This window comes from Sceloporus undulatus, chromosome 7 (assembly GCF_019175285.1).
Source record: "Sceloporus undulatus isolate JIND9_A2432 ecotype Alabama chromosome 7, SceUnd_v1.1, whole genome shotgun sequence".
NCBI classification, from domain to species: domain Eukaryota; kingdom Metazoa; phylum Chordata; class Lepidosauria; order Squamata; family Phrynosomatidae; genus Sceloporus; species Sceloporus undulatus.
Window position 1 is genome coordinate 16,647,224 of NC_056528.1, and position 16,303 is coordinate 16,663,526.

General features: G+C 39.7%; 1 protein-coding gene across 7 annotated transcripts in view; it reads right to left on the minus strand.

The window, feature by feature from the left end:
- The window catches only part of RALGPS1 (Ral GEF with PH domain and SH3 binding motif 1), a 134,027-nt gene that overhangs the window by 44,487 nt on the left and 73,237 nt on the right, over positions 1-16,303 (minus strand). The window lies entirely within an intron of this gene.

Genomic DNA, 16,303 nt, shown 5'->3' on the forward strand with positions numbered 1-16,303 from the left:
AGTGAAGAAAGCGATAAATAAATCTTATTATTATTATAATGAGGCTTTCATATTTTACTCTCAATTGTAATATATAACCATAGAATAGGAATGGGGAAAGTGCCACCTCAAGGCTAGATGATCCTTGGAGTTCCTTCCAGCTTTAAAATTCTATGATGAGAAAGCTATTCCTTGACTCAAATGCCCACATTTGCTATGCTGGGATTAGCTCTGGAGTAAAATCTGCTCAGCACTTGGCTGGTGCTATTCCTGTTGCGCATGGGCAAACAGCGCTAAGAATGGTGGGAGAGACTGATTCAAGATTTATGTGTAATTTAATAATGAGAAGTTCTCATTAGTTGACATTAACATTTCCCTGAAATGTCTGTTATTAAAACAATTCAAAGGAGCTTACTCAATTTCACAGAAAGATCTTGCTCAATATCATGCTGCTTTCATTAAGATTAAAAAAGACTGATGTATACAACTTTTATGTGGAAGCACAGGATTCTATTTTCTTCTAGAAGACGTCAAACTCCACTTCAAATTCAATTTCCTTAGTAGCTTAGGGCCTACAGCAAACCTATAGAATTTGGCTCTATCAAGAAATGTTTTAAAAATTAAAAATGTTGAGGTATGGGCAAACATCAAAGAAGTGAACAGAGTTGAGAAACGATCAGAAAAATCAGGAATATCTGCTTTGTCCATGCTCTTTTGCTCCTAACATTTTGAAATCTTTCTCTTCGTAACGTAAGTGACATAATCCAAGGAAGTCTTCCGACTGTCGCTTGACAACTTCAGTGGAGAGCTTCCAATGAAATTTAACTGGCAGTCATTAGTCTTGTTATAGAAAAGGATTTCGATAACCATGCGACTCATTCTGTGTCTACAAGCGGGGTTTGGACATAACTTTTTCCAACAGCAGATTCCGTTAGCAAATCAATTTTTGAACTCACAGCAATTCTTGACTTAAGAGAAGAATCTGCCATTTAGAAAAGGATTTTTAAAAATTATTGTGGCTGATGAAACTTTTTGCATATGTCTGTCTTCCTGAATCTCAGCCACAAGAATCAGACGATACAGCAGGCTTCTCCAACTTTGTGCTCTGCAGAAATATTGGACTATAATGCCCAGAATCAACCACCTAGGCTGAGGAAGGCCACTTCAGGTCATCCTAAAAGCCAAGAGAGCCATGTGCATGGAATAGAGTATGAATTGAGTGTGGCTTCTTCTCTCTCCTGCACCACAAACACGTGGACTGGCCATGTTTACAGAGTTCACAAGCATAGGAAAATCTAACCTCCCTCTTTCTTCTTCTTCTTTTGAGTCAGTCTCCTTGGCTATTAAAGTGGAAATCTGGAAATAGCATTTAAGGCTCAATGTATCCTTGCAGTTTATTTTATTCATTTAAACTAGTACTACAAAGGAGGGGGAAGGAAGCAAATTAACTTTGATTAAATCAGAACGGTTTAAATATAAATTAAGAAGCGATTTCTAGCATTCAATAAACTCAAAAGGAAGGACATTCAGGTTATCCACTGGAGGTCCTAGGCTGGTCCTGACTCATTTTATTGGTTTTCCATATTGGTCGCCAGCTAATACTATTCTGGAAAGAGCCTTTTGCAGAAACACATGCAGCTAATGGGACAAAGACTCTTGAGGGCCTCTGATTCACCAAACCACCCAATCTAGCTTTCTCCAAAACTGTCCAGGAAAATATTCCACGTAGTTTCCTTTCTTTGCCCACACCACTACTTCGCATTAGTCCAAAAAGAATATGGTTGCAAAGGTTTGTGAAGGAAGTCGCATTACATAATCTAAAATTGAAACATGCATTTTCATTTTTCAAGCTTGACAGCAAAGGTCTAAGTTATTCCTTTATATGATTATTTAATTTATTTTATTGAGAAACTCACAGCTGAAACCCCGCTTTGTGTTTTGGAACAGAGTATGCTTTATCCAGTTCTTACAGATCTTGACATTTTTATTGCAAAACAATGTTGTAAAATGCTGTCATTTATAGGGCCCATAACAGACTTTGGCAATAATGCCATCATCCTGTCTATTCAATGCATTCTGTTGAAACCGTGCAATGCACTGGAAGAAAACTGATTTTTACTACGTAGCTGCACCATCATTCTGGATTGTAACTATTTTAAGGTTAATTCATTTCCACTTAACTCTTTTGTCTTTTAAAGTTAAATGACTCCTTAAGGAACATAATACACTGACAACTGTGCATGTGTATGAACAACCTTTGCAAACCGGAGAGTTAGCATGTACACAGAAGCAGCTGTTGTCAATGGAAATATTCAGAAAACCTAAACTCTCAATGGATGAAATGACACTGCAGCTGCTGAACAACCTATGTCCATGGTATGCTTACTAGGGAAATATTTAGCAACACAGTGGAAGCCTCAACTAGATATTTTATTTCATGGATGGCAGTTATTCTCTAGTTTCTAGATGTAAGTCAGAGTAACATCTCAAGACTTTCTCAGCTGATGAACCGAATCTCTGCCCTAACTCTCTGGAAAATCCAGTCTATGCTGACGTGTTTTGTTTTTTTTAAGTATGTCAATTTTCCTTTTTCTGAAGACTTTTGGCTCCTTGCCTTCCTTGGTATGACTATGGCTGCTACTATATTATAATTACAATTTTGAGCGATTGCGCTGAACAATACAGTTTATATAATGTGTGCTGTTTTAAAGATCTGCTGTCAGGCTGATCAAGCAGGATACGTTTGAAACAGAATGATTAAAAATAAATAAATGCAGTAATTTAAAATTCTAACATATGCAAACTATCGTGTCAAGGGTCTTTTCTTTATTGCAAACAGCTATCAACAAGAGAAAGCAGAAATCCCATGACTTACGTTTATTAACTGGATGCTACCAGAATTAGCCTTACAGATGCACTTCTTTAATGCTATTAACGTTTTATGGATACTATTGTGATGGCTAACCTTTCTGGCAAGTGTGCAAGAACCATGCCATTCTGCAATGCCCTAGTGTCAAGGCTGGACAATTTTATTGCCTAATGCTCTGTATTCCCCAGTTATTTGGGAAGTTGGCTAGATAGGCAGCTTAACACGGGTGTTAGGACTGTGTCCTCTCTCAAACTATGCATATCAGATGATCTTGGGGAGCACAATTCAATATCCAAGCCACAAACAGTTCTGTTCTCCACCACCTCATAACGCTATGGCCTGCCCTTTATCGTTTTAAATCTATGTACTGAATCATGAAACGAAGAATGGAGTAAAGGAGAATGGAGTCCAACCGGATTCTCTTAATGGAATATTGTGTCCAGTTCTGGGCATCAACATTCAAAGAGGATGTTGAGAAGCTGGAACGTGTCCAAAGGAGGGCAACTAAAATGGTGAAGGGTCTGGAAACCATGCCCTATGAGGAGCAATGTAGGGAGCTGGGTATGCTTAGCCTGGAGAAGAGAAGGTTAAGAGGTGATACGATAGCCCTATTTAAATATTTGAAGGGATGTCATATGTTTTCTGCTGCTCCAGAGAATAGGACCTGGAACAATGGACTCAAACTATAGGAAAAGATATTCCACCTCAACATTAGAAGGAACTTGCTGATGGTAATAACTGTTCAACAGTAGAAGACACTTCCTCAGAAAGTGGTGGAGTCTCCTTCTTTGGAAGTCTTTAAACAGAGGCTGGATGGCCATCTGCCAGGGATGCTTTGACTGTGAGTTCCTGCATGGCAGGGGATTGGACTGGATGGCCCTTGGGGTCTCTTCCAACTCTATGACTCCACAAGAATGCCAAAGGTCCCCAATTAGCCATTCATACACAAATGAATGGGATTATGCTGATCATCACCATGCATTCATTTTTAGTACTCTTACAATCTTTTAAGCCACATTTCCTGTGGTGTTGCATTTAGTATAAAAAGAAACAAACAAGGGGGAGAAAGGAGCTTTAAGTTGCTCGCCCCCACTATAATGAGATTTATTGCATTCGTATTTGAATTACAGTGATCGCTACAGAATTTGAAACTGAGAGATGGGTGGATAGAAAAATAGACTCATAGATAGATAGGCAGACAGTCAACCCGTCGCAAATTTATCATAGCATTCCTTGGAAAAAATTATTCAGCGGGAGTTTGCCATTGCCCTCTTGTGAGGCTGAAGGTGTGTGATTTGCCCAAAGTCACCCAGTGGGTTTCCATGGCTGAGTGGGGATTTGAACCCTGGATTCTTATCACCTTAGTCCAGCATTCAGTTACAACATGGTGTCTCCCTTCTTGCAATTTTGCATTTCCTTTCTTGGTATGAATGGCCACCTTAGGAATAATGAAACATTTCTGAAATCTTTATGTGTCAAATACAGAGCTTTTACAGCTTTTCCCGCTGTGCAATACAATAAAAGTGTTGTTCAGGAAATAACCTGTAGTTTCTTTAAAAAACCCTAAAACAAATACTGCTACATTTCCACATTAAACTTTCCATTTTCTTTCTGTCTTTTTCTTCTTGGAGAGAGAATGCATTTTCGATTAAAATGACATTTCCCCCATGTTTTCTTGCCCTGCCTTGGAAAGAACGCTCTAAGATTTCAGAAACACAGCGTTGGCTCCTAACGCTGTAGTCGTGTGGTTTTATCGCATCAAACTCTCTTGATAAATCCCACAACTAAAATAACAGGAACAGCAGCTGTGAAAGTGAAACGTAGATTCCTTAGACTTAGATGCAGTGGGCCCTTGTTATCCGCTGGGGTTTGGCTCCAAGATCCCTCGTGGGTAACAAAATCTATGGGTGCTCAGGTCCATTAAAATACAGTGGCATAGTAAAATGGTGTCCCTTATATAAAATGGCAAAGACAAGGTTTGATTTTTGGAATTTACATATATTTTTAAAACATCTGCAAGCCATGGGTGCTTCAATCCATGGATTAACAAAGCCATGGATAGGGAGGACTGATTGAATTGTAATCTGTGGATAAAAAAATAAACTAATACTAGAAATTTCCAAATTAGAAAAAAAAGAAATGGAAGCATTCCATCTGGGAAATGGACATTCTTTTCTTCAGACACAATGTCCTCATGTGTACTTCAGCATCCAGCAAATTTTTTAGATTGCCATCTTCAGTCCTCACCACAGAGCAGTCAATGATCTGTAGGCTACTGGGACTGAGAAAAATGCACTTCTGAGAATCCAGACCCTACAAAAAGATGCCACTGGAATACCATCATGGATTAACATTCCAATAAATACATAGAATTACTTCAGCTGCTGAGATCTTTTGGATGTGAGATCAGAAAAGTCCTTTTGAATGAACAGGGAAGTAGTCATTAGAGAAGCCTTATAAGGGAGAGATAACAGAAGTCTCTATTTTTAGAAAGTTAACTTTGCAACATCCTTTTGTTAACTTGGAAGTAAAGAACTACACCGCTAGTAGCAGATTCTTTCCCCTGTGGAACTTGCAAACAATGAACCTGAGCTAAAAACAAAGCCACATGTTTTAAAGAAAAAACCTGATTAAAAACTGATCAATTTTCTCTTGTCATGTTGCTTTTGGTCAACAGACACATTTAAAGAAAGGCAATTAATAGGACAGGCATTGTGTATTGCAAACAAGAAGTAAGGTGTACTCTTGCTAAGGCCAGCAATGTGGTTGAACCTGCCTTACTCCAAGGAAGATTTCCTCTTTTTCTCTTTTAGCATCAATGTGTGTCCTTCCCTACTGGATCTATGAGGAAACGGGAGAGAAGGGCAAGAATCTTGTCGGCGCAGCATGTACTGATGACTTACACTGTTGTATTAGCAGCTGCATGTTTTGCAGGAGTGCTCAGTGGTAGTCAGGGAAGATAAAGTTGTTGTAACTTAAGTCAAGAGCCGCTTTGATCTTTTTGGAAAGGTGGTATATAAATTTATTATTATTATTATTATTATTATTATTATTATTATTATTATTATTATTAGGGAAGGCTGCTAGCTATCAGCAGCCTGTTTCTTCAAAGCCCGTCTCCCTGGTAAGTCCTCGATGCCAGAGTGTTTAGGGAAGGGTAGCTTGGAAAGCAGCCTGTGGCACAGGACAGTGATTTTTGAAGCCAGCCTTCCTAAAACACTCTGGCTTCAAGACCCACCTGGACGCCAAGCTTGGCAGAAACAGGCAACTCAGAAGCAGCAGCCTTCCCTCCCAATGACTAGATGTGCTTTTCCTCGCTGCTACTGTGCCCACGGCCTTTTCGCTCCTTGTTGTGCCACTGCTGCCAATGCCAGCACAGTGACATCAACACAGGATTCCAGCTGGAGCAAGTCAGAGGAGTTTTCTTAACAGGAAGGTAAGAACAAAAGTTTAGATGTGCATACATTGACAGAGAAAAGGTTACAGAAATTGCCGACAGAACCCAGAAAACATACAAAAGAGCTTGCAGAAGTTTCTCTGTTCTGGGCCAGGCAGAGAGAATAACTGAAGGAAGGGCCAGAGTAGGCACCTTGTCATGTAATTCTTTGTCTCCCTGCAGGCAGTGATGGGTGTAACCCTTTCTCTATGTATTCCCTGTCACACCAAGCAGAGAAACCAAAAAGCGAATCCAATTTATGTATTTTATTTCTTTAATTTCTACTCTGCCTTTCTGCCAGGGAGGGACCCAAGGTGGCTGGCAAATAAAAACTCTTATGCATAGGGTTCCTGGGCTATGCAGCCCTGAAATAGGCAATGAATGGGACACAGCTGGGTCCATGTGAGTCATGTTCAGGAAGTCAAAAAATGCCTTTGTACTTCGGAATTACAGTACTGCTTATCCGTATATGAATTTATGCAGATTAAACATCAATTCAAACACATGATTTATTGAGTATGAATAGACTAACCAGACCCATCATCACTGTCATTCAACACACAAGTGAATAGGGAGGCACCCCTAATATTGATCATTCAACACACAGCGTGAATAGGAAGACAGCCCTTAGTATTGACCCGATAGAGAAAAGAGGATCCATATGATTCTGCAAGTTCTGACAGTTACAAGCTGTCTATTCACACATCAGGATAAAGCCTGGAGAGAATTTTCACAGTGCCGCATTTAAGTGCTGTTTTCCAACACTTGGCATTCCTTTGGAAAACAAAGATCATGAAGTAGACTTGAAGCAGACAAAAAAACAGACATGGTACATTTTTAAATACAACTCCCTGCAGCAAGTGTTCCACTTCAGAATAATTAATGACTAATGGCTAATGTTAGACATGTCAAAACACAAAGCCTACCCCACCCCCCCTGCGCTGCCACCGCTTGCAAATACCATAGAAATCAACAGGTTGATGGAAAAGCCTTTTAACACAACCGTATCAAATTAGTCCTTATGAAGTAAACTACAAAATGCAGATTTGCAGCATCTGTGCTGCTGCGAAACATCAACAAGCCAATCTGGAGGCATGATTAGCAACATCAGTATCTAACAAAGGGATTTGCAGTGGAAACACTTTGTTGCTGAACTTTTTATTTTTCAGCTATGAAAAATTGCACAACAAATCTCAGAGGTGCACATTTTGTTAGTTCAGCCTATTATTGAACTGTAACCGGACCATTAACACAACAGTACAGACCCAAATAAAGACTGTATGGTTCTGCCCACTGCCTTAGCTTCACACAAATGGCCTCCGATGAAAAGGTGCCATCAAATTAGAAAGAAGCAGTACATACCAGTACTTTGTATCTACCACTAGCACTAAACAGTGATTATTAAGCTATCTGAAATGAGAACCCCTAGTAGATAATTTAGAACCCCTAGTAGATGCAACAGAGTCCTGTTCAACTGGAGAAAACAAGTTTTCGGAGGGACAAATTTTCAACAATGAAATGGCAGGTGCTAAGGCAGTACCAACTCTTTTTCTCCTCCAAGCATCCTGGCATATTCTCCCCTGGCCCAGGAAGCCACTAGGGCAGCTCCTCTTCCTCCCTGCCCTCCTTGCATTTCGTAAAACATATGGTACTTCACCTGGACCACTGCACAGAATAATCAACTTGTTTTACTGGATGCTAAACAAGGCCTTAGGTTAGATATTATAAAAAGTGCCAAGAGTCGAGAAAGGTTCACTTTGGCAAAGCATACCAAGAAGAGATTTGCAAAGAATCTTGTGAAAAGAATCCACTTACATATTTGGTCTGGTTCTGATTTTTAGAACTGGAAGGAAAGAGAGATGTTTGATGGCAAAGAGTTAGCTAAACACAAACTGGCTTCTGAATACATGTATCCACTTAAAGGTTAGGGGCACACCATCTGTTTTATTTTTCTATGGGTTTAAAATGGTGTATCACAAGAGTATTGCTGAAGATTGCAATTCTTTTTGTTTTGAAGAGTTAAAGTGAGTGTTGTGCTCCATTCAGGAAGATTTTGTTTTTGTTAGTGAAGTTATATAAAATACTTTCAAACTGTTTGATGAGACACGAAAATTTCACGAAACCTTAAAGAGGGATGCATCTTCATCAGTAAAGGCATCAGTACCATGCAAAATAAAACATAGGTCTGGTCTTTATGTGTTTAATGGCGATGGCTGGATTTAGGAAAATGCAGAGGAGAAAAGGTGCAGAGATAATGGACATATGTTTTTCCCCCACCAAGATATTCTCCTAGAAATAATATGCTGCTGGGTAAGGAATGCCATTTTCTTTCATTCTTTCTTTGTTGATAACAAAAATTATACTATTAGAGACAGAGAGAACTCAGTCGTTCCCAAATGTGGCAAGAATGCACTTTCTGTTCTTATTTCATACTTTATCCCATAATCCAACACGGAAGCCTTGAGTAAGCAGCACCTTCAATACATTGCATCCGCACTGTTCTCATATTAGGCTCTTAAATATAAATGTATGCACATGAACAGATTTTGTCAATATTTATATAGTTTGGGATAATTTATATCTTAACCAATGGTTTTAGACATGCACTCCCACAAACCTTCAATGAACTAAGAAGCTGGAGAATTCAGAGTATAAGCTGAACTCCAAACAGCTAACTAAAATGGGCTACTTGTTGTTGTTTTTTAAAAAGAAATGTTTTCTGGTCATGGCAAATTCTTTCCACGAATATTTTATGTGCAGTTGGCACTGCTGATTCTAAATACAATTTCCAAACATTTGCTCACATGCACTAATATGTGAGGTTGGTTTTAACAAGCCACAGGTTTTTGATGGGTATTTCCAGTGCCAAAACCAAAGAGACTTTGAGGGAAGTACAGTTAGTTACACAAGAAAATGCTGATTATTCAAGTCTCCGGTACTTCCATCTCATTTCAGTCTTACATGCAATATACTTAACTAGTGCCTTCTTACACTGGGGCATCTCACTGAGTTCTTATGAGATAAATCCCACTATTCCCAATGTCAGATGTCATCTAGACAGTGTAGTCCTGCCTTGTCATTACTGCACATCTCTGAAAGCTCCGGCTCCTACTCAATGGTTGCTGTTCAATCTTTATCCCTGTTCTAGTTATAATGGGGTACTTGCATTTCAGCTGTCGGTGGTGCTCTTTTTCATCCAGTTCTTCCTTGCCTTTCTATCCTTCAAAGGCTGTTACTTACTCAGACAAAAACCATATGAAATGAGAAGAAGATCCTTTCTCATATACTGAAGTAATATTCCTTGAATAGAGTTACCATAAAGGCTAGGAAACTATAGCACAGAGACAGGAGGGGTACAGATCTCTCCCAGGCTTCAGAGTCTGCAGGGAGAATGTTTTGTCTCAATATGAGAGAAAAGAGCAAGAAACATGGGCAAGCATGTGTCAAGTCCCAAAGACATCAACTGAAGGTTTGAATATCTAGCGGTAGATAGAAAGTGCAGTTGGAGACCCTAAAGTCCAGAGTCAGGCACTGTAATCCAGGAGAGGCAGGAGGCTGGGTTCTAAAAGCCAGTTTGTCTTATGACTTGAAACATATGGAACAGGAGCAAAACACATGATGAATTCACATGTCTGATATTTCTCCATGCTAATCCTCTAATTCATCGCAATCTTACCGCAGGTTAGGATGCCAGCAAAAATATATTTTAGAACAAAATGTGAAGGCCATAGCTCAACCAGCCAAGGTGCATATTTTCAATATTAGAGAAGAGGCCTATTGGAAAGGGAATGAATTTTTGTTCTGAACCATCTATAAAATTTGACAGGAGATATGCTGCACATGGCTGTGCTGCCAATGGAGGCCGAGATCCATGACATACCATTTCTTTCTGAGAACAACACAGATGGCTGCCACAGTTCCTATGTCGTAGCAAGAGTGGCATCGCTCCTCTCTTAATGGCAGGGGAAGGCACCTGAACATTGGAGCATTTGCTGGTCTCCACTTTGAGGATTTACATCCTATATGTCTTTAGGTGGTGAGCAACCCTTCAACTGTCCTGATTTGAAGAGATAGTTCCAATTACTCTACTTTTTCAGCTGCTTTTAAAATGTCCCAGTTTCTCTCTCCTTCTCTTCCTTTCCTCTATACCCCCCCAGTTTACTTCAATTGCTGCAACCTGAATTCAAAATGCAAAAGTATTTTGGATACAAGTCATCAGAGAGGAGAGATGAGGAGGAGACGGGGTCCTACTCTTTCCAGCAGGCTCAGGGAAAAGCAAACCATTGCAGCCTCTTCTAGCTTGTGTGCCCTTCCTCATTAATAACTTGTACAATCTGGACCACTCTCTGATGTTGCTTGGCCACATCTCTTGGTTTTCATCTGTGAACTCTTGGAAAGAATCCATGGAGTTTGCTGCAAGTAGAACATGCTACCTCTCTGAGAGTAAAAATCCTCCTCGGAGTTGACCGAACTAAAGGATCGGAACATTATAGGCCGCAACACTTATAGATTATTTTGCTAAAAAATCAAAGTCAGATCCATTAAACAAACCACACTGTATTTTCAAAGACTCACATTGGTATAATCCTTTACAGGAGTAGCCAAACAAAAGAAAGCAATTTCCACTTGAGAAGGAAAGCACAGTAGGTGGTTGCCCACCAGAAAAAGAGTGGGAAGAAGAGTAGGAATTCAATATAGTCCTTGCATAAGCTTTCATAGACTTAAAGCTGATGCATCTGGTCAGAAAGCTTATGACACCAACTTCTTTCTCTCAGTTAGTCTCAAAGGTCTCTTTGAGAGTGGAAGTCCTCACTAGTGCAAAGCTGGCCAAAATAAAATAGGAAAATATAAAGAAAGCTGAAAAGTGCAGATCAAAAGACAAAAAGCAGCCTAACTCATGCCTTCTTCAGAAAGACTATGAAGCAAATGCTCATACAACTGTAAAGACCTTTACCTTGTTTATGATACACATTATTTTCCTCTTATTTCACACACCATCCTAGCCATGTGCAATTTCTTTCAAGGTCTATTAGTCTTTCTGGGAATACTCACAGAAGTACTAACAATATTATTTCCTCTACAGTGATTATAACTGCAGCACAAAAATACTGTGACACTATGGATGTTACAAAGTTGACTGTTGTGTGGCATGTATTCATCAAGTATAACTGCACAGACTGTAGTCACTATGGACCTCCATGGATTCAAACTACAGGAAAAGAGATTCCACCTAAACATAAGGAAGACCTTCCTGATGGTATGAATTGTTCAACAGTGGAATATACTGCCTCAGGGTAAGGTGGATTCTCCTTCTTTGGAGATTTTCAAACCGAAGCTGGATGGCCATCTGTCTCAGGGAGTACTTTGTGTATTACAGCATGGCAGGGGACTGGACTGGATGGCCCTAGGGGTCTCTTCCAACTTTTTCATTCTATGATCTGCCCATCAGAAATACTAGAAGAATCTTTCCTGATAGTTAAACCAATATTCATTTATGTAATTCTGCTAATCTTCTCTGGTGGGGCTCAAGAAGCAATTCTATTTCACTCTAGGGAACATGACATTACTAGCACTTCTAGGTGGCTTTCCAAAGTTCTGTCATCCTTACAAAGAGCTATGCGGGACACATGGCTTAGATTTTGTTTTAAGAAAGGAAACTTACAACACTTATAAAACAGTTTTAAGAGATCAGTTTAGGAGGATCATGGGGATGGGCAACTGTGGCATATGCGGAGCTCCTTATGGTAGGGACCTCAGGGTGGAGACTGCTTGGTGGGCTTTTAAAGATGGTCGAATGCAGAAGTTAACATGGTGGTAAAGCATTAGTAATGTCTAATGTAGGATAGGGAAACTGTGGCCAGTCGATCCCCCAAAGCCCTGCACCTTCTGGGAAAAAGAAGTGTTTGTGAAGGCAACCTTGTTCAAAGAATCAAGTCAACTTTAAATAAATATCATCTGCTAAGCCTACTGTTTCTCTCCACCAGAGGAGTTTTGACATCATTATATTTCTTAGCCACTACCACAGTCTCTAAGTGCTTGATATTAGGCTATGTTAAAGGAATGTTTCATATAAACAGAAAGCTGAAATTAGTTTGTGTATTTTAATCTGCACATCAGTGACTGAAATTTACTTTATCTGTTTTGCTGGAGTTCTCCATCAAAACAGCTGTATGAACTCCACAAAGCCCAGTGATTTCCAAAGGCCAAAAAGTAAGACAAAGTACTTAGAGTGAATTCTATACAGGGAGGAAAGAGATCAGTAACTACGTGTGATTTTTTCCCCTGTATTAATCCATCATGTACTCTAAATTTAACAAAAATCTAGCGAATAATCTTCTGGAACTGGTAGACCAAAATAATGAACCATAAGTAACACTTCACAAATGGGAAAGACCCATAAAGAAATAAGAATAAAACAACAGCTGGATCAGACCAATGGCCTTTTGTTCTTCCATCACTGAATCAGACAACTGTGGGTACCAATATACACTCATCCCTTCACATTTGCGGCTTTGACTTTTGTGGATTTGATTATTCACGGATTTTATTAATATGTTCTCACTAGGAATATCTAGGTGCACCAGCGCAACTTTAACCAAAATTCCTAGAACACCCCACTAGGCATTTGTAGCTCCTCCACGCAATTCTGTGGTCAATGTCTGGCAGATGCTGACCACAAAGTTGCACTGGAGGACCTAGAGATCCCTAGAGAGGTGTTTTCTCAGGTAAAAACACAGTGTTTTTGTTATTTGCGGTTTTTCCACATTAAAGGGGGTCCTGTGCCTCTAATCGCAGCAAATGCAGAGGGATGAGTGTATAACCAGCATGATTAGAACTTCATTTTTGGAATACAGTCGCCCCTTGGAAATTGCAGGGATCCATTCCGGACTCTCCACACAAGTTCCAAAACTCATGCATATTCAAGCCCCATAGGCTTGAGTGGGGCACGTGCATGTGGGGCACATGCCACGGGCACGCACCCCATTGGGGTTAATGGCAGTCGCCTCTCCGCGGATTTTCAAGTCCGCAAACTTGAAGGGGTGACTGTATATCACAAGAAGCAAATGTAATGCTGATGGAAAGACACCTTAAGCACTTAAGTCACAATGAAATCTGTGTGTCTCCTTTAGGCAGGAGAATGTAGCTGCCTTTAGCTTCAAGTTCCCTATTTATGAGAAAAGTTATATTTATTATACAGCCATCCCAAGCTTTGTGTTCTGCCCTTGGATCTACAGAAAAAGCCAGCTGGAATCTTCCAGACTTTTCACAATAATGACATTTGTCATGAGTGCTAAGAAGAGAGAAGAATAATATTTAACTCCAGATTCAGAAATAAATACCCACCAGCTTTTGCCAACACTGATTTTGTTAGGGCATCGCAATAATGGCTGTGTTTTTATGGTTACTGAAGCCTATGATCATCAACCATTTTAAAGTAACAGCAATTTCCCCCCAGCAATGGTTCAGCCAAGTCCTAATGATAAGGTATTTCGTCCAGCATTGTTATGAACATTAATAATCTGAGATTTTCTCTTTCCTTTGAAAACATCCAGCCCTGTTGACTCTATTGAGAATAAAGTGTCTCAACAGAGTATGCCAGGAGTCTTCCCTAGAAATAGCCGGAGAGTCAAGTAAACTGGCAGTTATATCTGAAAATCAAATGGGCATGTTAAGAATAATTAACAAGATCCAGTTCTTGTTCAGACAATCAAAATCTGGCTAGATCTTAGGTTTTTACATCCAAGAAATTTCACAGCACCCAATGCAATACGAATCAGGGTTACGTACTATGCTAAAAACTCTTAACTTTGATCACCTTGTCTTCAACACTGACTGGATACTTATGAGCTACCAAACTATGGAAGCAAAAGATTTGATTACTTTCTCCTTTAGAGCATTCCCCTTCATTTTAACCTCAGAGCCTTTCCAAGATAAAGTTAAAAAAACCCCAACCAAAACCTTTCCAGTGGTGCATATTTTCAGGATGACATATGTGAACTAAGTAGCACTGCTGACACAGTTCCATGCCTAAGGTTAATGTCAGTGTGCAAGGTGTGGAAACTATATCACATTTTGAAATTCATCCCAGAATCTGTAAGACAAAGCAGGCAACCACCGACTTGCAATCTGACACGCGATAACAGCTGCCTAATTTCAGGTAGAGTCATAACACTGAAGCAAACGCTGTTGCTGAAGATGAAAAATCTTATTCATCAGACATATGAAGCTAAACCATGTGTCCCTATCCTAACTGAATTGTACTGAATCATTATTTAAAGTGTTGAGGTATTTTCTTTTTGTTTTGTGCTTATTGTATATTGTACATTTTATCTGTAAGATGACTGGAATCTTTATCAGCAAATTAAAAGAATGTTAATCAGCTACTGATCTCTACACAAGTGCTTTTTTTAAAGCTAACCTACCAAGATAAGATTCAAAGATATAGCTGTGCTAGTCTGTAGAATCAGTCTGTAGAGAAATTTTGTAGCACTTTTGAGATTAACTGGAAGAAAGAAGTTGGCAGCACGAATTTTCCTAGACTAGGAAAGCTCATGCTGTCACCTTCTTTCTTTCAGTTAGTTTCAAAGGTGCTACAAGATCTCTTAACCTACCAAGATAAAAGATTTAAAATAAATCATAGCTATGGAATATAACTTAAATTTAACGCCAGTCCCAGGTTGAAGCCAGAATGATTTCTCTTTGAAGGATCTGATGTCATGGAATATGAAGAACTAATGGGTTCTCATGACTCTGGCACTATTTCAACATCTCCAAAGAAGCTACATGTAGCCCATCTACAGTGGCGGGCTTGGATGTACCTGTGATGTATCATGTGTAGGGCCAGAGTGAGAAACTGAACTGCCTCCCAGGCCTATGATGGCAAGTATTCCCAATGACAGGTCCCGAAGAACCAGACTTCAGAGAACTAAGGAGAACTATCTGAGGAAGTAGATTGAGGTCTAGGAAAGCTCATGCTGTCAATTTCTTTCTTTTCAGTTAGTCTTAAAGGTGCTACAAGATCTCTGTACATAATGCCTTTCCTGGGGTTTGCTGTTCTTATTGTGTGCCTTCAAGTTATTTGACTTATGGAGACCTTATCATGGGGTTTTCTTGGCAAGTTTCTTCAGAGGCAGTTTGCCATTGCCATCCTCTGAGGCTGAGAAAGTGTTGACTTGCCCAAGGTCACCCAGTAGGTTTCCATGGCGGATATGGGATTCAAAACCCAGTCTCCCAGTGTCCCAGTCATATGTTCAAACAACTACACCATGCTGGCTCTCCCTGGCGGTAAGAACACCTAAAACCTGGTCCCTTGGCACATTTGCAGGGTAAGCATGATGCAGTTCCAGGTAAATGGAAGGCATACAGTTGTGGTGGGGAAGGAGACCAAAAGCAGAGGTTCAGATTCATCCTTTCTCCCCTGCCACTCCTTATTCCTGGAACCACCTCCCCAAACATTTGGGGACTATTACTTCTCTAGCTAATTTTAAGTCCAAACTAAAGACTTGTTGTTTACGGGAGCGTTTCAGACTGCAACTTGATATCTCTGATAATTCAGACTAACGGTAGCAATAGCAATAGCAAGTACATTTCTATACCGCTTAGCAGTGCACTTAAGCACTCCCCTAAGCAGTTTACAATGTGTAAGATAAGGGTATATTGCTTGTCTATAGTTTTATTTAGTTATTTTGTTGGTATAAATTGTCTATTTAATATATTTTACACTTTGTTATTTTAGATTGTAAGCCATTGGCAGGTTTTTGATAACTATGTAAAGTGCTGTGCAAAACTTATGGGGCTATATAAATAATAATAATAACAGAGGGGTGGCAGCAGGGAGGAGAAGCACATTTTCACCCAGGTCCAAATCAGTGAGCTTGAATGAAAAGAATGAATGCTTAACCAGTATCTTAAAATCTATTTACGATCATGTAAAGTACGACACACCATTGTAAAGAGTAACTCACAATTAATCATGCTAAAAAGCAAACGCCACCCGGTTTTTGGGGCATGTGCACAAG